Below are 27,858 nucleotides of genomic sequence, written 5' to 3' on the forward strand. Positions count from 1 at the left end.
ATATTCTCTACTCATTTTGATTGAGTTCTTTAAGTACTTTTTTTTTTCAGGCAAAGTAATACACATGCATGTGGTTAAAAAAATGAACTACATCAAGACTTATGAAAAATAAGAGTTGTTCTGCCTCACCCCTCTCTACTCTTAATTCTGTTGCCCAGAGACTAATTTCTTGCTTTAGTCTTTCTGGTGTTAACTTCCATGCCTCTAAAAATATATTTGTATAATTATTTACCATCCATTGCCTTCTTTTTTTTTTTTTTTAGAAATCTGTTTTATTTTTCCTGCCCCTGCCACGTTGTTTTTCCTGTCTGTGTCCATTTGCTGTGTGATCTTCTGTATCTATTTCTCTTTTCATCTTCTTTTCTCCTCTAGGAGTCATTGGGATTTGATCCTGGGGACCTCTGATGTGGAGAGAGTCTCCCTGTCAATTGTGCCACCTCAGTTCCTGGTCTGCTGCACTTCACCTTGACTGTCCCCTTTGTCTCTCTTTTGTTGCGTCATCATCTTGCTGCGTGACTCACTTGTGTGGGCACTGGCTCACCACATGGACACTTGGCTCACCACAAGAGGCACGCTTTCTCCTCTTTTTCACCAGGAGGTCCAGGGATAGAACCTGGGTCCTCTCATATGGTAGGCGGAGGCCTTATCACTAGAGACACATCTGCTTCCCTCCATTCCCTTTCTATTATGATGAGGGCACCAACTATCGTTCCCCTTAGCAGAAGACTAATTGCTCTTTTTAATTAGTCCTGTTAGTCACATTGTAACTTAAAAAAATAGGGTTAAAACTTTGTTGTTCTAGCAAAAAGTACCGGGTATTTATAGCTTCCCCACTTTGGCTTACATTCTATTTCTGTGTCATCCTGTCCATCTTCCAAAGTCTTATCAGTTGAGCTATTTTAAAACTTTTACAGAAGAAATGAGTTTAAAAGAGTGCAGTGGCTTGATCTAACGACAGAATGCCAACGTTTATATTGAAGGATTGAGCCAGTCTGTGAGGCCAGCAAAGTCAATGCCTTGGTAGTAGGTGCAGGACCAGGCCTTGGGCACAAAATTGGGGGTGGGTGGGTATGCTAAAATACTCACTAATCAAGATAAATAATATTTTAATGCAATATTTTAAAAATAAAATTTAGTGCAAGATAATACAGGATGAACCAAACATCATTTTAAATAAAGAGGGAACAGAGGAGAAAAGATGGAAACAGAAATGCTTATAGTCACACCCCACCATTAAACGGGGGTTTCGGTCTCATTGGCATCTCTGATTCGCTAGGTTGCTTAATGGAGCTGCAAGGAGGGTTTAGATGAAGGGGTGAGGTGTTTCTCTAATCAGGAATATGGATGCTGATTTCAGGGGTACTACCATCACCAGATCTTGCAGTCTGTTGAATTAAGGCAGCGAAAATCGAGGGGAGGGGCCATCAGATGATTGTACAGTGTTCACAATTTCGTGCATTTCTAAAATAGTTCCCTCCCTCAGGCAGCATGGTACTTTGAGAAAAGGTCAGTGCGCCGGGTTATTGTCTTCTAATGGGGGGGAGGAAGCCCCGGCCGCCCTTACCACTCAGTCGCAGCAAATCTTGGGTTTCCCTGACAGCTGCAAATTCCTCCCAGGAGCAGCAAAGCTTCTGGGGTTGCCATGGTCCATGGGAGTGAAATGCTGGCCGCCCTCTGCTGCACCAGCCTGTTTTCTGCCTCCCCGTGTCCCTTTCAAAAGCTTTTAAAGGCGATCCTTGGGGGAAGGAGGGAGGCCTGGCTGTGAACCAGGGCTTCCGTCCAAGTCGCCGGGACGAATAAAAAGAGGCTTTTCTCAAAGTAATGGAGCAAGTCCCGGGCTTGTTTCAAGGGATTTTTTAACCCTTGGTCTTTCCCTGGAGGGGAGTGGTGGGCAGGGAAGGGTCTTCCCAAATTTTATTTGCTATGGGCAGCTCTTTCCAGCTTTTTCTCCAGGGATTTCTCACCCTGAACCATTCCCTGGCGTGAAGAGCCGGGCAGGTGATTCTCCCCAAGCTTCACCGGCTGTTGTTAGCGCCTTCGAGCTTCTTTCAAAGGATTTCTCACTCCGGGGCTAGCGGGAAGGGACTCTGAGAAAATGAGTCAAGCCCACTCTAACGGGCGGTGGCCAAGACCGAATGGCGCTATCAGGTGTGACTTGCAAATTCTAGGAACACTTGGGAAAAGACCAGAAGCCCCCTCGGTGCAGGCCTCTCGGTTTTCCTCCCTCACACTCTCCTCCCTCCTGAAAAGCCGAGGGCGGAACGGCGGCCGCGGGGGTCTGGGGCCGGTCCCCCGGGCCGCGCCCCGGGAGCACACAAAGCCGCGGCGGGCGCCGAGCGGCGGCGGGCCGGGGGCTCGCGGGCCCGGGCCGGGGCCGGGGCCGGGGCGGGAGCGGCGGCGGCGGCGGCGGCGGAGCGCGCGGGGAGGAGCCGCCGCGGCGTCTTCTCCAGGCGGCGCGCGCCCGCCCGACCCCGCGGCGGCGGCGGCGGCGGCGGCGGCGCGTCACGCTCTCCCCCCGCCCCGAGCCGACGAGCCGGGAGGCGTGAGGCGGCGGCCGCTGCTGCAGTGGGGCAGGTGGCGGCGTCCGGAGGCGGCGGCCAGGCCCGGGTGAGCGGCCCTCTCCCCTTCCCCGTCGTCCTCTTCGCTTCCCGCCCAGCTCGGCCCGCTCGCGCCTGCCCGGCGTCCGGGAAGGGGGGCCGGGTCCCGCGGCGTCCCTGAGGCGACCCTGGGAGTCCCCGGCCGACGGCCCCGGAGGCCGGCGGTCCCTCGGGGGCGCCCTCGCTCGCCGGAGCCGGAAAGGTGGCCGGCCCTGTCAGCGCGGGGCCGGGGCCTTCCCTTCCCCCGCCCGCCTCAAGATGGAGCTTGGGCTCCTTGGCCCCGCGCCGCTCCCTGCCCGGCGCCCCGCGCCCGTTGCCCTCGGGGGAGTCAGGGGTCGACCGCACCCCTGGGGTGCTGAGGCGGGACCTGTTGCCCCCCCCCCCCCCGGCGCTGCCGCCGGGTCGCCGGAGCCTTCCTGACTCAGGGCCTTGACACGCGGCGCCGCGAGCCGGAATGGAGGGCACCGCGGCCGTGGCCTCGGCCTCCTGGCTGGCCTCCGCCTGGCCGGCGGGGGCTTTTGTTTTCCTCCCGAGCGGGGCTGTGGTCCTCGGAGAAGGCGGGTGGGCAGAGGTGGGCGTCGGCCTCGCGGATAACCCTGCCGCCCTGTCACCCGTGCCTGTGCGTCGGCCAGAGCCGGCATCGCAAGGCAGATGACACTTGTTTGGGGATTCTTTTCAAGGCAGAGCCTTCTGACTTGCCCGAATTTCGAGATCCTGTTCTTCAGAAATCTGATTTCGATTTGGGGATAAACCCTGAACTCGGCTGTTTCTCCACTTCATGTGGCTTTTCCATCTGGCAGGAAGCGAGCACCACCCCCTCCGCCCTTGTCAGCCCCACCTCTTTGGTACGAAGAAATTACACAGTAAGCCCGTAATCCTTTTAGATACCTGTTTTTAACAAAACGTGGGCTCCCAGATACTGTATTTTAAAAGGAGGGTGGAGAAGACAGCGTTTTGATTTTTGTTTGTTTGTTTGTTTTTTTGAGCTGTGTCGCCTTCTCCTTCCTCTTTTAAGACAGTGCCCGGCCCAACGTGGTATTAGTGTCGCTGCTGCTGCTAATGTTAGGATTCTGGTTGTTGTTTGTAATATTTTATTACTATTACTACTGTTACCTGCAATATCTACTGGTCAGGAGCCCCGGTGCGTTTGACTTTGGGTTTGATGATAAGCCTTTTGCAGGAATCGTAGGGTATGTTGTCCCTCAGCCTTGGGACATTTTCCTCTGGAAATAGTAGCTAATAAGGGCTTATGCCCAGGCTCTGGGCAAATTTTTGATGTTTTATTTCGGTGAGATAGGTGCAGTCTTTATCCCCATTTTACCAAAGAGGCATAGAAAGGTCAAGTAATTTGCCCAGGGCGCAGCTAAAAGAACTCAGGTGTTATGACTAGTTGCTTTGTTATTAAATTAATATGTGTGGATCTCTGGCAAAGAGCAAGGTTGGCCTTTATTCAAGCAAAGGAAGTGGGTGGCTGCTTGGCCAAGGGTTTATGCCCTGTTTTTGAGGTTCAGAGAAAGCATTAGTGTATCTTATACATCCCACTAGACCTAATTCAAAGGGGTAAGAAATGAAACTAGGTGGGACTCCACTCCGTGTGTGTATTTTGTCTGTTAATGAAGATTTTGCCCTTCTCTATTTTTTGAACAGTTGCTTGAGCTTCTAATCATACTTGAGCTCTTGTCCTTAAGGAGTTTAGAATTCGGTGTCCTTATTTATTTATTTATTTATCCCTGCTCATGGCTCCCTCATCTGTTTGCTCATTGTTTTTGCTTGTCATCTGCTTGTTGTGTTTTTTTGCTTGTTGTCTGCTCGTTGTTTGTCTTCTTTGGAGTTACCGGGAACTGACCCTGGGACCTCCCATATGGGAGACGGGCATTGAACTGCTTGAGCCACATCCACACTTCTTATTTATTTCTGTACCCAGTGTTTAACATTGAGTCTTTCACATCCCTTATTATCCATAAATATATGTGAACTAACTCATAATGACTGACTCTAGCTTTTTAAGTGCCTCTGTTGGGATTCTAAATCCAAGGGATGTTGTGTAACAGGTCGCTTAGTCCACTTGTAATACCCATGACTTTGTCACATATCGGTTGCCCGGTGTTATTATTTGCAGATATATTTCGGGTCTTCCCAGAATATGTACGTGTCAAGGGCAAGGACCTCATCTTTCACATGATAGCACCCTCTGCAGGTTTCTGCTGTATCATGTGCTCAGTAAATATTTACTCTTTAGTTCACTGAAAATGTGATGTCTGGGCAGCGGACTTGGCCCAGTGGTTAGGGCATCCGTCTACCACATGGGAGGTCCGCGGTTCAAACCCGGGGCCTCCTTGACCCATGTGGAGCTGGCCCATGCGCAGTGCTGATGCGCTGCAAGGAGTGTCCTGCCATGCAGGGGTGTCCCCGCGTAGGGGAGCCCCATAGGCAAGGCTGCAGGAATGGTGCCTCACACACGGAGAGCTGACACAACAAGATGATGCAACAAAAAGAAACACAGATTCCTGTGCCGCTGACAACAGAAGCGGACAAAAAAGATGCAGCAAATAGACACAGAGAACAGACAACTGGGGTGGGGGGGAAGGGGAGAGAAATAACTAAATAAATCTTAAAAAAAAAAGAAAATGTGAGGTCTGTGAATTTCAAGACCATTTTTAGTTTTTATGGAAGTAAAAGCTAAAGAAAAAACCGGAGAGTACTATAGTAAAGCCACAGGAAGCTGGGCTTAATATTTGTAAATGTTAAGCAAAAGTGAGACTTTTCATCTCCTTTACTTTTGTACTTTATCCAAATTATTAAATTAAATTATCCTCCCCTCTTTTTTTTTAAAGATTTACTTTATTTACTATTTCTCCCCACCCCCATTGTTTTGCATTTGCTGTGTCTGCTTGTTGTGTGCTGCTCTTTCTTTCACGAGGCATTGGGAACTGAACCTGGGACCTCAGATATGAGAGGGAGGCACCTAATCTCCTGAGCCACCTCTGCTCCCTGCTTTTTTGTTGTGTCTCTCATTGTGTTTTCCTCGTGTCTTTTGTTACTTAATCTTGTTGCATCAACTCAGTGCGCCTGCCTGTAGCACCAGCTCACTGTCTTGTTTAGCAGGCACTGGGAACCAAATCAGAGACCTCCCGTGTGGTAGGTGGGAGCCCAATCACTTGAGTCACATCCACTTCACCCCTCTTTTTATTTTTTAATTTTTAAGAGGTACCAGGGGACTTTGGATATGGGAAGCAGGTGCTCAATGACTGAGCTACACTCCCTCCCTCCCTTCTTGTATAAATGAGGTGGGAGTTTGTGTTTTTCTCTGATATAAAGAGTGGACAGTCTTGTTTATTATTTATTGCAAAGCTATAATTTGCCTTTATGGTAGTTTTTGAAATGTTGTGATTTTCTCCTCACACTGCTTGGGGAACTTGGTGTACCTAGGTCTGTAATTAGGTCTCATTTAGCAGTCACTCAACTTTATTGAGCACCTACAGTGTGCCAGTTGCTTTTCTAGATGCTGGAGATTATAGCAGTGAATATAACAGACAAAAATTCCTGCTCTTTTGGCACTTCCTTTAAGTAGGGGAGGTAGACTATAAACGAATTAAGTAAATAAAATTTTTATTATGCTAGAAAGTGGTAAATGGTAAGAAAAAAATAGATCAGAGGATCAGAGGGGAAGCGGCTGTGGCTCAATTGATTGGGCTCCCATCTACCATAACGGAGGCCCTGGGTTTGCAGCCCAGGGCTTCCTTGAGGAAGGCAAGCTGGTCTGTGCTTGCAGGGAGCTGACAGCCCACGCCTGCAGAGAGCTGGTGCAGCAAGATGACGCGACAAAGGGAGACACGCAGACACAGAGGAACACGCAGTGAATGGACACAGAGAGTGGACAGCAAGCAAGCTGCAAGGGGGTGGGAATAAACAAATAAATAATAAAATCTTAAAAAAAATAGATCAGAGAAGGGGGAATGTTGGAGGATAAGCGTTGGAGTAATGAAAAGTTTAGGGTGACAAGAGGAAACCTAAGAATGTGACTTTGAAGCTGGGATAAAAGAAGTGAAGGAATGTAGATCTTAGAGGGAAAAGCATTCTAGGAAGAGGGAACAGTAAGTGCAAAGGCCATGAGGTGGGAGCTGCGGGCACAGATAATTTAAGGGTTTAAGGTTAGAGTCCTTAAATATGTATGTATTATCATATATTAACATAGTAGCTACAGAATACTTTTATGCAATGGTACTAATGATTTTGATGACAATAATAATGAGGATGATACCACTTATTCATTGGCCTTGCTGTGGGCCAACAATTTGCTTTTGTTTTCTCCCTTAGTCCTCATGATAATGCTGTATGATAGTACTATCTCCAGCTGATGATGGGGTAACTGAGGCTCACACAATTTCAATAACTTGCCCAAATTGCCACATAGCTAATGAATACAGAACTAGAAATTGAACCCTGGTTTATGTTATTTTAAGGACTGCATAGAATAAGCTGGCACTGAAATCTAAAGTAAGTGGCTGGCAGAACATCAACCACAGAACTTGATGTTCAGACTTGCTAATGAGAGTGTGCCTTACTTTTTGTGTGCATCTCTTCTGGATTTTTGCTCAAACCTGGAGTCCGCCTACCTGATGCATAGCTAGGTTTTCCTGGGATTATGTTCCTGGCTGCAAAGCTCTCCTTTTTTTAAGTGGTTTTTTTTTTTTTTTTTTTTTTTAATTTTTAAGCAAGCCAAGGTGGTTGATAGTGTTTGTTTGTTTATTTATTTTCTTTTTAAGAGGTACCAGGGATTGAACCCCAAACCTCATACATGGGAAGCAGGGGCTTAAACTGCTGATTTACAACCGCTCCTGCAAAGCTCTCCTTTTTTAGTCCTAAAAATTGCATGGTTCAAAATTTATGTTTGATGTAAACCTTTACTTAAGTCTCTTCTATGTTAATTGGAAATCAGTGTCCATATTATCCTGATATGAATTTTTTAAGTTAGCTCTTTAGGGAGACTTTAAACTATTATATTGTCTTATATATTTTTAATATACACAGTATATGTTTTCCATCTAGGTAGAACTCAAAGAAACCATATGCTTTAAATTTGCTTTTGAGTTACAATGCATTTTTAGGGGGAAACATATTGATTGATGGTGCTGTACCAGAATTTCAAGGAAGAATGACCCCTTCAGATTCTAATCATGGAACAGAGGGCAGCATTTTTTGGGTAGGGGGCTGGGGAAGTAGGTTGGCAAAATGTAATTCGCCACCTTTGAACTTGGCTTGGACATGTGGTTAATATCCTGTCCCTGGCACCAAGTACCAAGGAATCTTGGCCACAATTATTAAAGACCTTGTTTTTTTTAAATCTCCATCTGGCACTTCCAGAAGGACAAATTCCACCAGCACTAACTCAGTAGGCGGGTCTGTTTTTTAGTTGTTTATCTTATTGTGGTCCAGCAACAAAATCTTAGAAGTATTCATTGAAAAATCTTTCCTGACCTTGGAATGAAAAGGAGTAAGTAGTTATATTACAGAATCCCTATTGGGAACACTCCCAGTAACTCTCTCCTTGGGGAAATGTATTATCTTCTCAGGAATCCTAATATAATACAAAAAGATATATTTGCAGCCGTCATACTTTACGTAAGTGTAAGATCTAATAAAACTTCTAACTTTGAATTAAGTAGTTAGATATTTGTACGCTCCCTTGCTTATTTATACTTAAATATGGCTTGATTAGATCCCATTTTAAGTCTGTCCGTTTTCACATTTATAATTGCGAAGTCCTTGATTTACTGTTTCTTTTCTGAAGTTAAGGGCCTGAATATCCAGATGTTCAGGATGTGTAAATCATCCAAAATTTGGATTTAATATATAAAGGCATGACAATTTTATTTATTATTTATTTATTTTTGATTCTACAAGTCCCTTCTTACAGCCAACTGATATAGTTGGCTTTTTTAAATCCCCTCGTCAGCAAAGTTAAGAGTTTTAGGGATTTTTCCTAAAAATCTTTTAATCAGGTCTTCTAACCTCCTGCCTGTTTCCTGATTGGTCACCTAGAGTGACTTCTTATTGCAGACATTGTTGTCTAATACCTAAGACAGGAAGGAACCTGCTTAGACTTTACCTTTCTAGACTATAGAATAAACACACTTATTTTTTCTGTTTCTTTTTTATTTTTAAAGAAGATTTAGATTACATAAATGTTATGTAAAAAATATAGGGTATTCCCATATGCCCCACCTCCTCCCCTTCCATACTTTCCCACATTAACAACATCCTTCATGGTACATTTGTTACAATTGTTACAATCGATGAACACAAATTGAAGCATTGCTACTAACCCTGGACTATAGTTTGCACTCTATCCTGCACAGTTTTGTAGGTTATAACAAAATATATAATAGCCTGTATCTGCTATTGCAGTGTCATGCAGGACAACTCCAATGTCCCGAAAAATGCCCCCATATTACACCTATTCTTCCCTCTCCCTCCCCTCAGAACCTCTGATGGCCACTGCCTTTATATCAATAATAGAAGGTCTTCCATTGCTAGAATAATAATGTCTATAATAGAATAAGTCTACTTTAGATTGTTCATTTCCTAATCTTGAGGATTTTGGGATGGTGATGCCCATTCTGTTTCTAATTGAGAGGGGACTTAAGTCCCATGGGGCAGATAAATGGAGCTATCTTGCTTGCAGATGCAGACGCTCTCTGTTCCTTGGGATGAGCGTTGTCCATAATCATCTCCTTGTTGTCCTGGGTGAATCCAAAGAACTTGAGAGTAGGTGTTACAACTCTGCTGAGATTCAGGACTCAACTGGCACATGAATGGACCAAATATTTAAGTCTCTGGGACATATTTAACATGTGTAGTGCTAATTATAGGTTCAAATAAAAGGGACAGAGGAGTTATGTGTACAGAAACTATAAATGAGTCTAACTCTGTTATACTAGGGAGCATAAATTCCAGAGTAAGGCCTACTGACAGGGTGCTGAATTCCTGAGCTTGTCTGCCCTGCTTATACTGCCTGGATGCCTCTAGAGTCCTCAGGAGTCCTGCTGTTTGACGCACTGTTAACCTCGGTAGTCAATGAAATCATTCTGAGATGCGCATAAAAACCTCTAGAATGATCTCCCGACTCACTTTGAAATCTCTTAGCCATAAAAACTCATTTCCAATTCTTTTTGTATTTTATTTGTTATTTTAAAAACTATTTAATTTTCTTATTAATTTTATTTGGTTATTTTGTTGGCTTTGTTCTTGGAGTTTTGGATCACGGAAGGGTCACAACTGTGGCAGGGGAGGATCACTGGTGCTGGGTATTGGTGATGGGGGAATGTATGGGGTGGGGTGCACCTGGGACATCCCCTCTAAGGCATATGAATATGTTAAAGTGTTCAAGGGGTGTTGTCTCGGTGGGTGGAGACACACATAATAACTGAAAGAATATTGAATTCCCATCCCGGGCAGCCCTCTATTGTTAGAACAGTATGAACCCCTGAGTACAAGGGCAGTGCCTAGTGAAGGAAGGCAGACCATTACGCCAGGCCCTTGATATTGATGATTGTATTTATGAACCTTTTCTTGTGAAATTAAAACTTTGTAGTCTATATTGCCTAAGAGTTAGCTCCTGAAAGCCTCCTTGTTGCTCAAATGTGGCCTCTCTCTAAGCCAAATTCAGCATATACATGTCTGTACTACCTTTCCCCTGCCCCACCCCAGCGTAGGACATGACTCCCAGGGATGAGTCTCCCTGGCACTGGGGGATTATTACCAAGTGCATCTGGATAAAGACCTTGACCAAAGGGGGAAATATTAGAATAAACACACTTTAAATTAATGTAGGGTAATTTTTACAGCCTAAGTGAAAGGAAACTTTTATTCACTAAGTTTCTTTCACATGTGGGTGATTAGGAAAAAGTTGTGTCTTCATTATAGGAAACTGTGTTACTAATTTCTGTTTTAAGGCATGTGTGGCTTGCTTTGGTTGTTACATTAAAAATCTAGTATTAGATTTTAGAAAATGTTTTCCAATAAACTTATTTTTTAAAATTTTGATCTCACGTTTATTTTTTCATTATATTCCATTTTAATGATGGCTTTTACATTTTTTTTTTAAGATTTTATTTTTATTTATCCCCCTCCCCCCCATTGTTTGTGTTTGCTGTTTGCTCTCTGCTCATCTTTTTAGGAGACACTGGGTACTAAAACTCCCCCATGTGGGAGGGAGGCACCCAAGCACTTGAGCCACCTCCGCTCCCCATTTCTTATCATAGTTTATAGGTTCAAAACTTAAGTTATAAAACATATATATGTAAACATAGGAAAAAGCCAATTACCCATAATTTTACTGCTCACAGAAAATCATTTAATATATTAGTGTATGTCCTTACAGTCTTTTTTTCTCTATCCTTTTTTTTTTTTTTTTTTTCAGTACCAGGGCTGGGGATTGAACCCCAGACCTCGTACCTCGTATGTGGGAAGCAGGTGCTCAACTACTGAGCCACATCAGCTCCCCTGAGTTGTTTTTTTCCATCTGTTTTGCATATTTTTATTTATTTATTTTTTTAGGGGGCACAGGGAACCAAACCTGCAACCTCCCATGTGGGAAGCAGGCTTTTAGCTGCTTGAACCACATCTACTCCCCTTTCTGTACTTTCTGAATCTTGAAGGATTAGGAAATTTGAGGACCTGGAGTTATTGCAGCCCCATGTCTGTGAGTCATGTGAACTTGGGCAAGTCATTTAACCTCCTTCAATCTGCTTCTTGCTCTGACAGCTGCCCTGCCCAACCCATGGGATTCATGAAAGGGAGACAATTTAGGATTTGGCCTTGATAAACTGTAGATCTCTGGATGACCTGCTAAGTTGGAAACAGCACAGAGGAGGTCATCAGCATTTTCAAATACCAGAGGCCAGGGAAGACTGAGGAAAGGCAGTTCTTTACCACTGGTTGCCTTTGAAGTCATCTCTGTTTATTTTGTGCATGCTTAAATTTTGCTTTTAACAACTTTATTGAGATATAATCCACGTATCATACAGTTTACCCATGAAAAGTGTACAATTTAATGGTTTTTGGTATTGCATAGTTAAATTTATAGTAAAGCTTTTCAGATGAGTGTGATCAAGAGAAAGTGTCCTGTGGGGTGGGGGAAAAAGACACTGAAATAGAAATTTATCAGACATTTATTGAGTGCTATGATGCTGTGTGCTAGGTACAAGGACCTGCCTCTCAAGGTAAGACAACTTACCGCAGGTAGGGTATAGGCTAATATAAGTGTGATGGGATGATAGAAGATAATTATTTTGTGTGCGCACATGTGTGTAGGGAAATCGGTGAGAACTTCAGAAATAGAAAGTAGCACTTGTGTTTGGCTTTGGTGATGTCGGGTTTCCAGGCAGAGATAGATACGACATTGTAGGCCAGGGTGAGCAAAGACTTGAGGCATAAAAGCAGAGGGAGGTTATAGCAGCCTACTGTTCTGCTGTTTAAGGGTAGGTAATAGGGTATAAAACTGGCATAAGAGGTTTGGAATTTTATCTGAGAGGCTTTCCTGCGTTGATGAAGAGTCTGTCTTACTGCTCTGCAGGATTTTATAGTTACTGAGTTTTCAGTGAGTCTTTGGTCAGAAGCACCTGATTATAGTTGGTAATAAGCAGGAAAACTCTTGCATGTACCAATTATCTTTTTTTAAAATATAACTCACATATGATACAGTTGACCCATTTGAAGGATAAAATTCAGTGGTTGTTAATATATTCACAATTTGTATGTGACCATCACCACAATCAATTTTAGATCATTTTCATCACCCCCAAAAGAACCCGCATATCCATTAGCAATCATTTCTCATTTACCCCCAAACTCCCCAGCCCTAGGCAGTCAAGTTACTAATTTACTCTCTGTCTCTATAGATGTACCTTGTCTGGATATTTCATATAAATGGAATTACACATTATAACTTGTTTCTTTTCTTTACATAATGCTTTCAAGGTTACATACCTGTTATAGCATCTATTAGTGGATATACCACATTTTATTTATCTTTTCATCAATTGATGGACATTTGGGCTGTTTCCACCTTTTGGCTCTTAAATGAACAATGCTTCTTTGACCATTCATGTACAAGTTTTTGTGTGGACATGTGTTTTTATTTCTCTTGTGTTTATACCTGAAAGTGGAATTGCTGGGTCATATTTTCCCAAGGGGCTGTACCATTTTATAGTCCTGCCAGTTAAGAATGAGGGTTTAATTTCTCCACATCTTTGCAAACAAAACTTGCTATTATCTGTCTTTTTTATTATACCCATCCTACTGGGTATGAAGTGGTATTTCATGGTTTCAATTTGCATTTACCTGATGTCTGCTAATGTTGAGCATCTTTTCATGTACTTACTGGCCATTTGCATAGCTTCTTTGGCAAAATATACCAATTATCCCCCAACCATGGCTTCTTTGTCTGTCTGTTGTCTGCTGTTGTCTCTGCTTGCTGTTTCTGCTAGTTTTCTGCTCATTGTGTTGGATCATTGTCTACTTGCCTTCTTTAGGAGGCACTGGGAACCAAACCCAGGACCTCCCATGTGGGAGAAAGTTACCCAACTACTTGAGCCACATCTCCTCCTGCTCGTTTTTGCTGGTTGTTTTCACTCGCTGTCTATTTGCTTTTTTCTTAAAGAGGCACCAGGAACTGAACCCAGGGCCTCCTATTTGGGAGACAGGTGCTCAACTGCTTGAACCACATCTGCTCAAACAATTATCTTTTTTTTTTTAAAGATTTATTTATTTCTCCCCCTGTCATCTGTTCTCTGTATCCATTTGCTGTGTATTCTTCTGTGTCCACTTGTGTTCTCATCAGGGGGCACTGGGGATCTGTGTCTCTTTTTTGTGTGTCATCTTGCTGCATCAGCTGACCGTGTGTGTGGTGCCACTCCTGGGTTGGCTGTGGTTTCGCACGGGGCAGCTCTCCTTGTGCAGCGGCCACTCCTTGCGTGGGGGGCACCCTTACACAGTGGCATCCCTGTGTGGGCCAGCACTCCTTGCATGCAGCAGCACTGCGCATGGACCAGCTCACCACATAAGCCAGGAGGCCCTGGGTATCAAACCCTTGGACCTCCTATATGGTAGGCAGACGCTCTATCTGTTGAGCCATGTCCACTTCCCCCAGTTATCTTTATTTTTTTTATTAAAGATTTATTTTTATTTATTTCTCTCCCAGTTACTTTTAATTCATTATTTCATCAGACATTTATTTGTTGAACACCTTTAGGGGTACTAGCCCAGATACAAAACTGAGTAAAACACCCTACCCTTGGGGAACCTAGTATTAACAGAAGGCAGGGAAAGGGCAAGACTTCAGTCCTTTGCCTGACAGCCAACTCCAGCGATTGCTTTTTGCAGGACCTTGTACAAATTGCTTTACCTTTTGGAGCTCAGTTTTCTCACCTATGAATTGGGTCTAATATCTACTTCATGTAGTGCTTTTGAAGATTAAATGAAGTAATATGTGTAAAACTCATTAAACGTTAGATCTCTTTATTCTGCCTTCCTTTCTTTGTGCTTCCCTAAATTTCCCATTGCTAAAGGAAATTAGGTTTCAGCACTGCAGTTTTCTTTTTCTATACCCCTACCCCCATGGCTCCCTTGTCTGTTTGCTTATTGTTTTTGCTCATTGCCTGCTCATTGTTTTTTGTTTGTTGTCTGTTTGTTTTTTCTTTAGGAGGCACTGGAACCGAACCTGGAACCTCCCATGTGGGAGGTGGGCCTCAACTGCTTGAGCCGCATCTGCTCCTCTGCAATTTTTTTTAAGGTTTATTTTATATTATATTATTTATTCCCCAATCCTGTTGTTTGCACTCACTGTCTTCTCTCTGTGTCCATTTGCTGTGTGCTCTCTGTGTTTGCTCATCTTCTCTTTTAGGAGACATCAGGAACTGAATCCGGGACCTCCCTGTGGGAGAGTGGCCCTCAGTCACTTGCGCTACCTCTGCTCCCTGCTTTGTTGTCTCTCTCATTGTTTCCTCTTTTGTGACTCCTTGTTGCATCAACTTGCTGACTTGCTTATCTTCTCCAGCAGGCACAGGAACAGGAACCGGGACCTCCCGGGTAGGCGGCAACTCAATTGCTTGAGCCACATCTGCTTCCCTGAAGATTTCTTTTGTTTAAGTCAGAAAGGGGGCAAAAAAACCCAAAATGCTTTTACTAGTATGAGAAATCCAACCTCTCTTCCTCTATGTTTTAGAAAGTTGAATAGGAATGTCTTGCCATTATTGAAGGGCACATTTGAATGAACAGTTTTCACTGAAGAGCTTCTAATTTATGAGGAGTTAAATGTTCAGCATTGAAAAGCAATTTGTGCTCCTCGTGTCAGAACATGTGCCTTGCCCAATTTCAGATCCTTCTGTATGTTTGTCAGTTTTATTTCTCACAGTTGGTTAAAGGTGGGGTTTTTCTTTCTAAGGTCTGATAGAGATTAATGTGTGCCTGTGTAGAAGGCTACCTAGATGGGTAAAAATAACCAACATTGAAGTTGGGTTTTAGATCCAAATGAAACCAATTCTTTTTTTTTTCTCAAAAGTTTATTTTTTAAATTTATTTCTCTCCCCTTCTACCCGCCCCCAGTTGTCTGCTCTTTGTGTCCATTTGCTGTGTGTTCTTCTGTGACAGCTTCTATCCTTATCAGCAGCACCGGGAGTTTGTGTTTCTTTTTTTGTTGCGTCATCTTGTTGTGTCAGCTCTCCGTGTGTGCGGTGCCATTCTTGGGCAGGCTGCACTTTCTTTCACACTGGGTGGCTCTCCTTACGGGGTGTACTACTTGCACATGGGGATTCCCTATACAGGGGACACCCCTGCGTGGCACAGCACTCCTTACATGCATCAGCACTGTGCATGGGCCAGCTCCACATGGGTCAAGTAGGTTCAGGGTTTGAACCACGGACCTCCCATGTGGTAGGTGGAAACCCTATCCATTGGGCCAAGTCTGCTTCCCGAGACCAATTCTTAATTTCCATTTACAGCATCTAGGGTAGTTCTACAAAAAACTGTTTTATGGACTTGAGTAAATTTAGTAAGTAATCTCTTGAAGTAGCCAGGTATCCTTTCTGTGTTATGAAAATAGTAATCTGGTTATTTGTTCCATTGAATGAAGAGCTGTAACAACTATTAAATTTGCTCATGAGCAAAGTCAAAACAAGAAAGCTTTTATAAGGAGAAGAAAACAGTAAGGAAGACATAGATTCTTGTGAGTTGTCTTTGTGCTGTTTTTTTTGTTCAGAACAAAACAAATTGGTATGTGTTTGCTTTTTTTTTTTAAGATTTATTTATTTCTCCTCCCCCTTGTGTTCCCCCCTGTTGTCTGCTCTCTGTGTCCATTTGCTGTGTGTCATTCTGTGTCTGCTTGTATTCTCATTAGGTGACTCCAGTAACTGATCCTGAGACCTTCTGGAGTGGGAGAGAGGCGATTACTCTCTTGTGCCATCTCAACTCCTTGTTCTACTGTGTCTTCTTATTTTCTCTCCCTTGTGTCTCTTGTTGCGTCATCTTGCTGTGCCAGCTCTCAGCGTCGGCCGGCACTCCTGTGCAGGGCGGCTTTCCTGCACTGGGCAGCATTCCCATGTAGCGGGACACTCCTGTGTGGGGCAGCATCCCAGCATAGGCCAGCACTCCGCCTGGGCCAGTTTGCCACGTGGGCTTGCCCTCACCAGGAGGCCCTCGGCATTGAACTCTGGACCACCTATATGGTAGACAGGAGCCCAATTGGTTGAGCCACATCCGTTTTGCTGTGTTTGCTTTTAATATGGGCAGTATCTGACTTTAAGGACAAGCAACTAACTATATACCTGCTTTTACTGCTATGTAAAGGTTGACATGGGGAGCCAATTTTCACTTGCCTTGAGTTTGACTCATTTACCTCAGTGCTATTTATAATAAATCTGAAATTTTTATACATCAGCATACCTTAGTTAGGGCCAGGAATCTGTAATCTGGAGATCGGGGTTTAAATTCTAGACCATTTGTAGCAATGACCTTGACAAACGATTTCACTTTTTAGAATCAGTTTCTTCAGAGGTAAAAATGGAAAAGTTAAACTGGATTACTAAGGTGTCTTCTGATTCTAAAATATTCTGATGCTATATTTAAGCACATTTTTTCCTTTTTACATATTAGTATGAATTGACTGCTGTCAACTTCCTGAGTTCTTCTGGAATATGTTAGTAGCCAGGTGTAGTAATTTCAATCCCTTTTTTTTTTTTTTTTAATTTATTTAATTCCCCTCCCCTCCCCCGGTTGTCTGTTTTCTGTGTCTTTTTTCGCTGCATCTTGTTTCTTTGTCCGCTTCTGTTGTCGTCAGCGGCATGGGAAGTGTGGGCGGCACCATTCCTCGGCAGGCTGCTCCCTCCTTCGCGCTGGGCGGCTCTCCTTATGGGTGCACTCCTTGCGCGTGGGGCTCCCCTACGCGGGGGACACCCCTGTGTGGCACTGCACTCCTTGCGCGCATCAGCACTGCGCATGGGCCAGCTCCATACGGGTCAAGGAGGCCCGGGGCTTGAACCGCGGGCCTCCCATATGGTAGACGGACGCCCTAACCACTGGGCCAAAGTCCGTTTCCCTCAATCCCTTTTAAGATCTTTCTTTAAGCTAGTGGTATACATGAAAGTTACAGAGTTCAAGAAATTTTGTAGAGGAAAGTGGACTTGGCCTAATGGATAGGGCGTCTGCCTACCACATGGGAGGTCTGCGGTTCAAACCCAGGGCCTCCTTGACCTGTGTGGAGCTGGCCCATGCGCAGTGCTGATGTGCGCGAGGAGTGCCCTGCCATGCAGGGGTGTCCCCCATGTAGGAAGCCCCACGCGCAGGGAGTGCGTTCCGTGAGGAGAGCCACCCAACACGAAAGAAAGTTCAGCCTGCCCAGGAATGGTGGCACCACACACGGAGAGCTGACGCAGCAAGATGACGCAACAAAAAGAGACACAGATTTCTGGTGCCACTGACAATAATAAACAATAGAAGCGGACACAGAAGAAAACACGGCAAATAAACACAGAGAACAGACAACTGGGGTGGGGGGGAAGGGGAGAGAAATGAATTAAAAAAAGAAGAAATTTTGTAGAAGCTTTGTATAAATGAGAAAAATAGCTCTAAATTATTCAGCTTTCCATGTTCTCATTTGCTCTTCAAATTGTTTTGCAGATGGAGGAACTTAAGGCGGCTGTTTATTTTCTTCTTATCTAAGTAGAAAGAACATAACATAAATCTTTGCTCAAAGTGAGCTGTACAAAAATATTCATTATTGCAGGCAACTGCATCATGGAACGGAGTTCCATCTTTTAAAAAAATTGTCAAATTCCCTAGCCCCCTTGCTTTGGTTGGTTTTTAGTCCCCATCCTACTCCCCTTTTTCTTTTTTTTCTTTTTTTTCTTTTTTGTAACTGCTTTAGACTTTTAAACTATATGCAACTTGTTTTCTGTACTGCCATACACTGTTGTGTTTTTTTTAAGATTTATTTTTTATTTATTTCTCTCCCCTTCCCTTCCCCCCCCCCCCCGGTTGTCTGCTCTCTGTGTCCATTTGCTATGTGCTCTTCTGTGACCACTTCTATCCTTATCAGCAGCACCAGGAATCTGTGTTTCTTTTTGCTGCATCATCATGTTGTGTCAGGTCTGCGTGTGTGTGGTGCCATTCCTGGGCAGGCTGCACTTTCTTTTGCGCGTGGGGCTCCCCTATGTGGGGGACACCCCTGTGTGGCATGGCACTCCTTGCGTGCATCAGCACTGCGCATGGACCAGCTCCACACGGGTCAAGGAGGCCCTGGGTTTGAACTGCGGACCTCCCATGTGGTAGGTGGATGCCCTATCCATTGGGCCAAGTCTGCTTCCCTAAGTTTTAAAATATATAATTTTTAAGCTAACCCTGTTCTGACTTCATTTAGTAAACATCTGAAACTGTACCTTTTTAATCGCTTAAAATTCTACATCTTACTTTGATGGAAAGATATAGTAAAACTTTCTACTTACCTTTATTGTCTTACTGTATAATATTCTTTTTTTTTTAAGATTTATTTTATTTATTTCTCTCCCCTTTCCCCCCACCCCTGTTGTCTGCTCTCTGTGTCCATTTGCTGTGTGTTCTTCTGTGTCTGCTTACATTCTCTGTGGCACCAGGAATCTGTGTCTTTTTGTTGCGTCATCTTGCTGTGTCAACTCTCTGTGTGCAGCACCACTCTTGGGCCAACTGTGTTTTTTTCGCTTGGGGCGGCTCAATGCAGGGCGCACTCCTTGCACATGGGGCTCCCCTATGTGGGGGACACCCCTGCATGACATGGCACTCCTTGTGTGTGGCAGTGCTGTGCGTGGGCCAACTTAACCACATGGGCCAGGAGGCCCTGGGTTTGAACCTTGGACCTCCCATATAGTAGGCAGATGCTCTTATCAGTTGAGCTATGTCTGCTTCCCCTGTATAATATTCTTTACATTTATCTTTGATAGATTGATTTTATAAATTGCTCTTAAAGGCTCTACCAGTTAGAAATCAGAGGTAAAGTTCCCTTGTAGTACCATTTCTTTTGTTTTATATTCATCTTTTTAAAAATATGTTTTAAATTTATTTTTAAAAGATACATACATCACACAAAACAGCACCATTTTATTTAATTTTTTGACCCTTTCTGGCTTATGCCAGTCCTTTAGTGTCTAAATGGGTTTTTCACATTAATCCTTTTAAACAAATAGTGACTACACTATTACTTATCTTTCATCTTTTGTACTTTATCTTTGCTAGAGATATGCAGTTTACTTTTAAAATCTTTATGCTAATTTAAAAATTTTTTATTAAAAATTTTTTTCTTCAGAGAAGTTGTGAACTTAACAACACGTTATGTTCAGAATTCCCATACATCACTCCTCCACCAACACCTTACACTGCTGTGGAACATTTATTACAGATTTTAAAAGAGTGTGATCAGACTATTACTACTACCTATGGTCCATAGTGTATACTTGGTATACTTTTTCCATACACCCCCTATTATTAGCACTATGTATTATTATTGTACATTTGTTATAGTTCATGAAAGAACACTCACATGTTTGTATGGTTAACCATAGTTCATCTTCCACTACATGGTTCACTGTGTTATGTAGTCCTATGTTTGTTCATTCTATCCAAAGCGTACACTCAGTGACTTTCACTTTCATCACAGAGTTGTGCAATCATTGTCCCAATAAACTTTTGAACGTTTTCCTTAGTTCAAAAGAAAAAATGCCATACCCCCCTATTATTGACTGTTAGCATTGATATAGTACCTTCTTTGACATTGATACAAGAATATTACAATATTGCTGTTAACTGCAGTCCATAAGTTACATTAATTGTATTTTTCCCATGCATCACTGTATTTCTTTATGCTAATTTTTAAAAAGATTTATTTATTTATTTTATTCTCCCCTCCCCTCCCCTTCCCCTCCCCCCCCACCTCTGCTGTTTTTGCTGTCTGTATCCATTTGCTGTGTGATCTTCTGTATCTATTTTTCTTTTTCATTTTTTCTCCTCTAGGATTCATTGGGATTCGATCCTGGGACCTCTGATGTGGAGGGAGGTTCCCTGTTAGCTGCGCCACCTCAGTTCCTGGTTCTGCTGTACTCCACCTTGACTCTGCCCTTTGTCTCTCTTTTGTCGTGTCATCATCTTGCTGTGTGACTCACATGCACGGGCGCTGGCTTACCCCGTGGGCACTCTTGCTGTGTGGGCACTCAGCTTGCTACGTCGTCACTGGCTCACTGTGCAGGCACACTTTCTCTTCTTTTTCACCAGGAGGCCCCAGAGATCAAACTTGGGTCCTCCCATATAGTAGGCAGAAGCCTATCACTTGAACCACATCCACTTCCCTCTTTATGCTAATTTTAAAGCTGAGTCTGGCCTATTGAAAAAGGTAGGTATTCTATATGATATATACAGGTAAATATCAGTGAAAATAGATCTTTAGTGGTTTTCTGGTCCAATAAGGTGACTGGAGGTTAAAGAAGAGCTAGAGTTGTGACTCCTGAATTCTTTCTAAAAAACTTTTGACTAGGATACTTCACAACAGTGCTTCCCTTATGAATTCAGGGTGATGGCAATAGACATGCTAAAACTCTTGATGGGGTTATTTAGGGATTGGAGATCTTTGAAGAATATAATGTTTATGAAAATTCTTGTCATGGTATGAAAAAAGGATAAGCTGCTTGACTTTAATATTCAGTAAAGGGAAACGGACTTTGGCCCAGTGGTTAGGGCGCCCGTCTACCATATGGGAGGTCCGCGGTTCAAGCCCCGGGCCTCCTTGACCCATGTGGAGCTGGCCCAAGTGCAGTGCTGATGCACGCAAGGAATGCCGTGCCACACAGGGGTGTCCCCCGCGTAGGGGAGCCCCACGCGCAAAGAGTGCACCCATAAGGAGAGCCGGCCAGCGCGAAGGAGGGAGCAGCCTGCCGAGGAATGGCGCCGCCCACACTTCCCGTGCCCCCGACGACAACAGAAGCGGACAAAGAAACAAGACGCAACAAAAAGACACGGAAAACAGACAACCGGGGGAGGGGGGGGATATTAAATAAATAAAAAATAAATCTTAAAAAAAAAAAAAATTCAGTAAACATTTGTTAAGTAATCTACCATATGAAAGGCACACTGATAGGAAATTAACAAAGAAGACTTCCTTGTTGCAAGTGAAGCCAGCAAGGACCCTGTTTTTGAAGAAGAGTTCTGAGTGGCCTTATGCTGGTATATAGCTCTTTGGCCTTTATGTAAGTAAATCCTGTAAAAACAAGATAGTTTTTTCTTTTTTAAAGATTTATTTTATTTTATTTTTTATTTATTTCTCTCCCCTTTTCCACCCTCTCCCCAGCCAGTTGTCTGCTCTCTGTGTCCATTCGCTGTGTGTTCTTGTGTCTGCTTATATTCTTGTCAGCAGCACTGGGAATCTGTGTCCCTCTTTGTTGTGTCATCGTGCTGCGTCAGCTCTCCACGTGTGCGGCGCCAGTCCTGGGCAGGCTGCACTTTTTTCACGCTGAGCAGCTCTCCTTACGGGGCGCACTCCTTGCGCAAGGGGCTCCCCTACGTGGGGGACACCCCTGCGTGGCTTGGCACTCCTTGTGCGCATCAGCACTGCATGTGGGCCAGCTCATCACAGGGGTCAAGAGGCCCTGGGTTTGAATCCTGGACCTCCCATGTGGTAGGCGGATGCTCTATCCATTGAGCCAAATCTGCTTCCCGGTAATTTTTTCTAAGATTAAATTTGACAGAGATGTAGAACTGACTGGAAGTGCTGATAAGTGGTACTATAGTTAAGTTTGTGGTTTTTATATTTTAATTCTTCCTGTGTCTTCCACATCTCCTTTCCCCTTCTTTTATTCAATTTACTTTATTGTTTTATAATATGCTTTATAATGATTGTTGAAGTGTATAACTTTAGTACTACACAAATATAAGTTGTTACCAGCCCTGTCTTCAGCTTGCGTATTACTTGTAAATTTATCAAAAGCAGTATAAAAATAACTTTGAATGAGCTGTGAGAGAGGCATCAGACAACTTTCACTCCTTATAAAGTTCAGTTTCTTTAGCTAGGTGGTCTTTGGAGAAGGCTGGTGATCTTCAAGCTAGACTAGGATGCTGTTTTTTCCAGTTTATATGAAAAAATATATAATGAATCATGGTTTTCTTAAATCCATTTTTTACTTTGTATAGGGCTTTTAATTTGTTTGAAGTCTTAGACTCCAGCTACTATATACTTAGAAAGTTTAGATGTTGTACTGACTGTAGCTCAATATTTCATGTTATTGTTAAGAACACCACTATGTCCAGATGCTCTGGTCTCTTGAACAAATTTGAGAACCACTGCTCCATTCTTTTAGACATAAACCTTGTAGGGTAGATCCAGCTTTCTGGAAGGTGGAGACTGTTTCTCTTTCTGCTGTAATTTGAAAACTGTGCTCTTCCACTTATTTGCATATGTTTATTTCTGACAGTCTGTATGACCTATTTTCTTGACTAATTTTTTTATTATTCCTGGGTCTTGGAATGCTCTGTATAAAAAGTCTCTGTGTAAAAAGTATGCTTTGTATAAAAGTCACCAGCTTTCCTCAACTTATCATCTCATGTTTAAGATTTTATTCTATTGTCTTTCATTTTTAAGATTTTTTAAAAAAATTTATTTCTCTCCCCTTCCCCCTCCCAGCTGTCTGCTTTTTGTGTCCATTTGCTGTGTGTTCTTCTGTGACCGCGTCTATTCTTATCAGCGGCACCGGGAGTTTGTGTTTCTTTTTGTTGCATCATCTTGTTGTGTCAGCTCTCCGTGTGTGTGGCACCATTCTCCGGCAGGCTGCACTTTCTTTCACGCTGGGCAGCCCTCCATATGGGGTGCACTCCTTGCGCGTGGGGCTCCCCTAGCGGGGGACACCCCTGCGTGGCAGGGCACTCCTTGCATGCATCAGCACTGCACATGGGCCAGCTCCACATGCTCAAGGAGGCCCGGGGTTTGAACCGGGGACCTTCCATGTGGTAGGTGGACGCCCTATCCATTGAGCCAAGTCTGCTTCCCATCTATTGTCTTTTAAATCAACCACTTAATTCTTACTGAAACTAAGTGGCTCTAGCCTCCTGCTTTATCTTTGCTATAGTTTATTTCACTTGCACTGATTTGAAACAGTGGCTCTTTTATGACCTGTGCCCTAAACCATGTTTGGTGACATTACATTTTCCCTCTGTTCAAGTTGCAAGCTTCTGGGAGGCCAGAACAAACAATGACCTTTTGTCATTTTGTGTTTGATTCATTATCAGCTAACATGCGCTGAAATCACTCTTGTGCTTACCAAACACTCTACTGTGAGTTGATGCATCTGCTCCCCTCCTATGAAATGTGCATAGGGAGTATTATCAACATTCAAAAAGAAGATGCTAAAATATGGGACCCTGAAAGAGTTATGCTTTTTCTTCCTTGAGTCTTACATTTTAAATTATAGCTACCAGATTGTTTCTAAGTCAAAGGCACTTTATTAGAGTTTAGGAGAAAAATATCTGATTAGTAAAAAACTGATAACTACCATGCAGGCATATCCTTAACCTTTTTTCCCCCTACAGTTTCCCCTTTCAGTCTCCAAGCTTATTTCCCCCTCATTCTTATCAGGCCATTCCTTGACTCTACATTGGTTTCCTGCAATCAGAAAGAAAGAAAAAGCTAAGCATGATACTGCTTCTGTAAAATAATGCTCTTGCTCCCCCTTTTTTTTAACTGAAATGGTGCATTTTGCCATTTTGGGCTGAAATCTGCCAGTCGCTAACTCTCAGTTTCCTTTCTTGCATCTTGGAACACACTAAATTTTTCATCCATGACTCAGTCTCAGTACTTTGCTTTGGATCTTGTGTGGATGTGTTCTCAAACTCTTACTGTTCCGCTATAAATTTGGGCAATGCCTTGTGCCACAAGCATGGCTTCTTTATACATTATGTATCCCCTATTTAATAGATATTTCAAATTTCCTCTTATCGCAGATGCTGTGTTTTTCTTTTCCTAAGAGCAATTAAATTATTCATGATTTTTAATTGAAAAGAGTTTAGATTTCTCTGCCCTTTTCCTTACATGTGTGTTATAATGGAGTAGAAAAGATGAATGTTCACACCCGGGGGGGATTAGGGATATCTGATTGACAGCTTCATTATTAATATCAAGAGGAGAGCTTTTTTATATTCTGCCTTGAATGTATATTGTAGACCTGTGCTGTCCAGTACAGTAGCCACTAGCCAGCCATGTGTGACTATTGAGTGCTAGAAATATAGCTAGTCTGAATTGAGATGTACCATAAGCATAAAATATGCAATGGATTTCCAAGACTTAGTATGAAAAAATTTTAAAGTATCTTATTAATTTTTCATATGATTACATTTTGGAACAATTGATATTTTGGAAATAATTGGGTTAAATAAAATATTAAATTAAATTAATTTAATTTCTTTTTAATTTTTAAAATATGGTTACTAGAAAATTCAAAATTATACATTTGTCTCACGTTATATTTCTGTTAGTGCTGTTCTAGAAAGTATAATAGTATCTACAAATTTAATGGTTCAATTTGAGACTTAGAGCTCTTATATACCATTCATTGGAGGTAGTAATTGAATAGTTTGTCCATAGCCTTATTGGTCTAATTTTTAAGAGATTCCAGATTTGGGGAGCCTTCTAACATTGTCCTTTTCACCAGGTACTTAGAGGGAGATACAGTTACTTGATGACTTTGTATGAAAAATCAGTATTATGTCATCTTTTGGGTTCTTATTTTGATGCTGAGTCAGTTCAGCAAGCTTTTTTGAACTCTTACGGTGTACCAAAAACTTTTTTTAGGTCCTTTGGATGGAAAGACCAGTTCACATCTCATCCCTGATCAGGAGGAGCTTAGTCAGAGCAAGAGGTGCAAAAAAGGCAGGAGTGAGTGTGATTCAGCACTCAGCAATGGAAGACTGAACTATACTAGTGCTGGTGGAGGACCCCAGTGCTGGTGGAGGACCCTGGGTTCTGGGTTTCTAGGTTCTTGGCTTATGTTGCATAAAAGAATTTAAGGACACTCTTCAGGGTAGGCAAGGGAGTAAAGAGTTTAATAAGAAACAAGAAAATAAGAAAAGTACTCAGGGTGTGTGGAGCCTGTGGAGGCCCTAGGCTAGGCCTTTTAAAATCTTAACTCCTCTCTTCATAATGTTGGGGAGGGGCCCTAGCTGTTTGGCCTTCTGATTGGTTACCCCACCTGTTTGTTCTCAGGGGGCCAGCGGTGAGGCCTTTTGAAGATATGCAGGGCCTGAAAGGGATTCTTGTTCAAAAGGGATTCTCAGGGGATCTTTCTGGCTTTATTCTTGGTGGTGACCTTTCCCTCAGGGGTGTTCTGGGTGGGGTTTCTGGGCCACGTGTCTTCTGGGCTTGTTTTCTGTCTGGTCTGAGCTACCTTCCCTCTTTCACTAAACTAACCTGAGTCACTGTATTCCAGAGAAGGGAGAGAGATCAGGAAGTATAGCCAGAAAAGACCTTGTGGGAAGGTGGTAAGTCTGCTTCTATTCTTTTAGAGTCACTTCCTGTGTCCCATGGAAGCTATTATGGGTGGGAATATATGCACATGGCAGTAGCATTGGGGGCTTGGGTATATAAGCAGTCTGCTCATGGGAGACGAGGCGTGACTGCTGCTCCCACCCAAGGGCCTAAGTTCATTTTAGTTAGGAGAGGAGATACTTTCATATTGGCCCCAGACAGGGGTTCTGTGAGTGTGCTGTGAAGTTGAAGTACTTAACATGCCCTGTGGTACTTTGGAGTTGAAGAAAACATGTCAATGCCTGTCAGTTTTATTTGGACCAGTCTCTTCTGTATATACAGGAATACCAGTATGAGTGAAATCGAAAGGAAGAAAAAATTTCCTTTCCTTAGTGGAAATCCAAGTCAATCTGGAATACTACCAGGGTATGGTGTAAGTGTTTTCAGTGGCTGGAGCAGACAGGAGCTCAGATTACACTGTGCCTCCTGTGTTGGGAGACAGCAAATGACACAGCAACCAACAGATACTTATATAACCATGATTTCAGGGGACAGAATTAAGTTGTGAATGAACCTCCCAAACCCAGGAATAGGATATTAGAACACAACCTATGAATTTTTTTCTTGAGCTTGACTTGAAAATCAGCTCCAGAAACAGCTTACTGGAAAGCTACACATTTCACGACTCTGAAAACTTCTTTTGCCTTCCCTTATATTTTTAAGTTTGTAGACATAATATTTAGACTTGGAAGGTGACTCAGAAGTCCCAGAGTGCAGCTGTGTTACAGGTAAGTCGTTTCACCTGTCTGTTGTTGAATTTCCTCAAGGTCCCCCAGCAGGGCCAGGGAAGCCTGGGGTCTTCCAGGTGCCCAGGCCGTATCCCACGCAGCCTGCTTTTTGGAGGCTCAGTGTTAAACCCCTTCTCCTGGCAGATTAAATTAACTGCAAACTCCTTGGCCTCTCACCTGAATATCCAGATTTAGTAAATAAAGGAGAAACATTACAAAGAGACTGAGGTGAAGCGTAGATGTGTGATTTGCTTAGGCAATACAGTGCCAGGCTGGAGAGTGCCAGGAGACACAGCATTCTCTTATCAGGGCCGATCTTATCAGATTTCTGTTCTTTCTTCACAGATGGCAGAGTATTCTTATTTAGGCAAAGTTAGAGCCATAGTCTCTTTCCTTTTGTTTTTGAATCCTTACCCTGTCACTTATAGCAGTCGGATTTGAAATCCAAAACAGAACCACTGAAGGATGGAATTAGAATGAATTTTATTTAATCAGTATCCTCAGGTTATAAACAAAGATACTGAGATCTGGAAAAAGGGGTTAAATAAGTTTATTAAGATCCATTCAGTTGGGATAGAATCCAATAAGGTGTCTTGTTTTCCAGGCTAGCCCTCTTTCTATACTTTTATTTTTTAAGCTACATTGTTTTGGTTTTTTCTTTTAGTAATTTTTTTTTTTATTAGAGGCACTGTAGGTTAACAGAAGAGTCATGCAGAAAATACGAAGTTCCCGTAATCCCTTCCCCCTATTATTTTTTATCTTCATTTTCTTTTTGTTTTTTTCAATTTCCCTCCTCCTATTATTAACATTTTGCATTAGTGTCTTTGTTACAGTTGATAAAATAATATTATGTGTACTGTTAACTATAGTCTTTAGTTTACATTAGGTTTCACTGTGTTGTACAGTTCTGTGGGTTTTCTTTTAACGATTTTTATTCTAGTAACTTGTATGTACTAAAATTTCCTCTTTTATCTACATGCAAATACATGTTAGTGCTATTAATTACATTCTGCTATTATCACCAAAACTTTTCCATTACCCCAAACAGAAATTCTGTACTAATTAAGAATTAATTTCCCATTCCCTACTCCCATCCCTGCCCCTGATAACCTGAATTCTAGTTTCTGATTCTATGAATTTGCTTATTCTAACTATTACATATTGTGATAAAATTATTACAAATGTAATCTTATTATTATATATTACTTATTCTAAATATTACATATTACATGTTATATATTTGTCTTTTTATGCCTGGCTTATTCTAGCCATATTACCACATGCATTAGAACTTCATTCCTTTTTACAATTGAGTAATAATTGATTGCATTTATAGACCACATTTTGTTTATCCATTCATCTATTGATGATACTTGGACTGCTTTCATCTTTTGGCAATTGTAAATAATGGTACTCTGAACATCAGTGTGCAATATCTTTTATTTAAGTA

At 42.7% G+C, this 27,858-nt stretch overlaps 1 protein-coding gene across 8 annotated transcripts in view; it reads left to right on the forward strand.

Annotated features, from left to right (window-relative positions):
* The first annotated feature begins 2,475 nt into the window (after positions 1-2,475).
* Positions 2,476-27,858, forward strand: part of CLIP1 (CAP-Gly domain containing linker protein 1) — a 137,947-nt gene continuing 112,564 nt past the window's right edge. For 4 of the 8 annotated variants that reach the window (XM_058281325.2, XM_058281324.2, XM_058281322.2 and 1 more), the window contains exon 1: positions 2,502-2,607. The gene's annotated coding sequence lies outside the window, so the exon portion shown is untranslated. Of the gene's footprint in view, positions 2,608-3,277; positions 3,443-26,348; positions 26,409-27,858 lie in introns of those variants that run through there. The other 4 variants (XM_058281321.1, XM_058281327.2, XM_071209780.1 and 1 more) reach the window with 4 other exon arrangements.

Source organism: Dasypus novemcinctus, chromosome 19, assembly GCF_030445035.2.
Source record: "Dasypus novemcinctus isolate mDasNov1 chromosome 19, mDasNov1.1.hap2, whole genome shotgun sequence".
Classification (NCBI taxonomy): domain Eukaryota; kingdom Metazoa; phylum Chordata; class Mammalia; order Cingulata; family Dasypodidae; genus Dasypus; species Dasypus novemcinctus.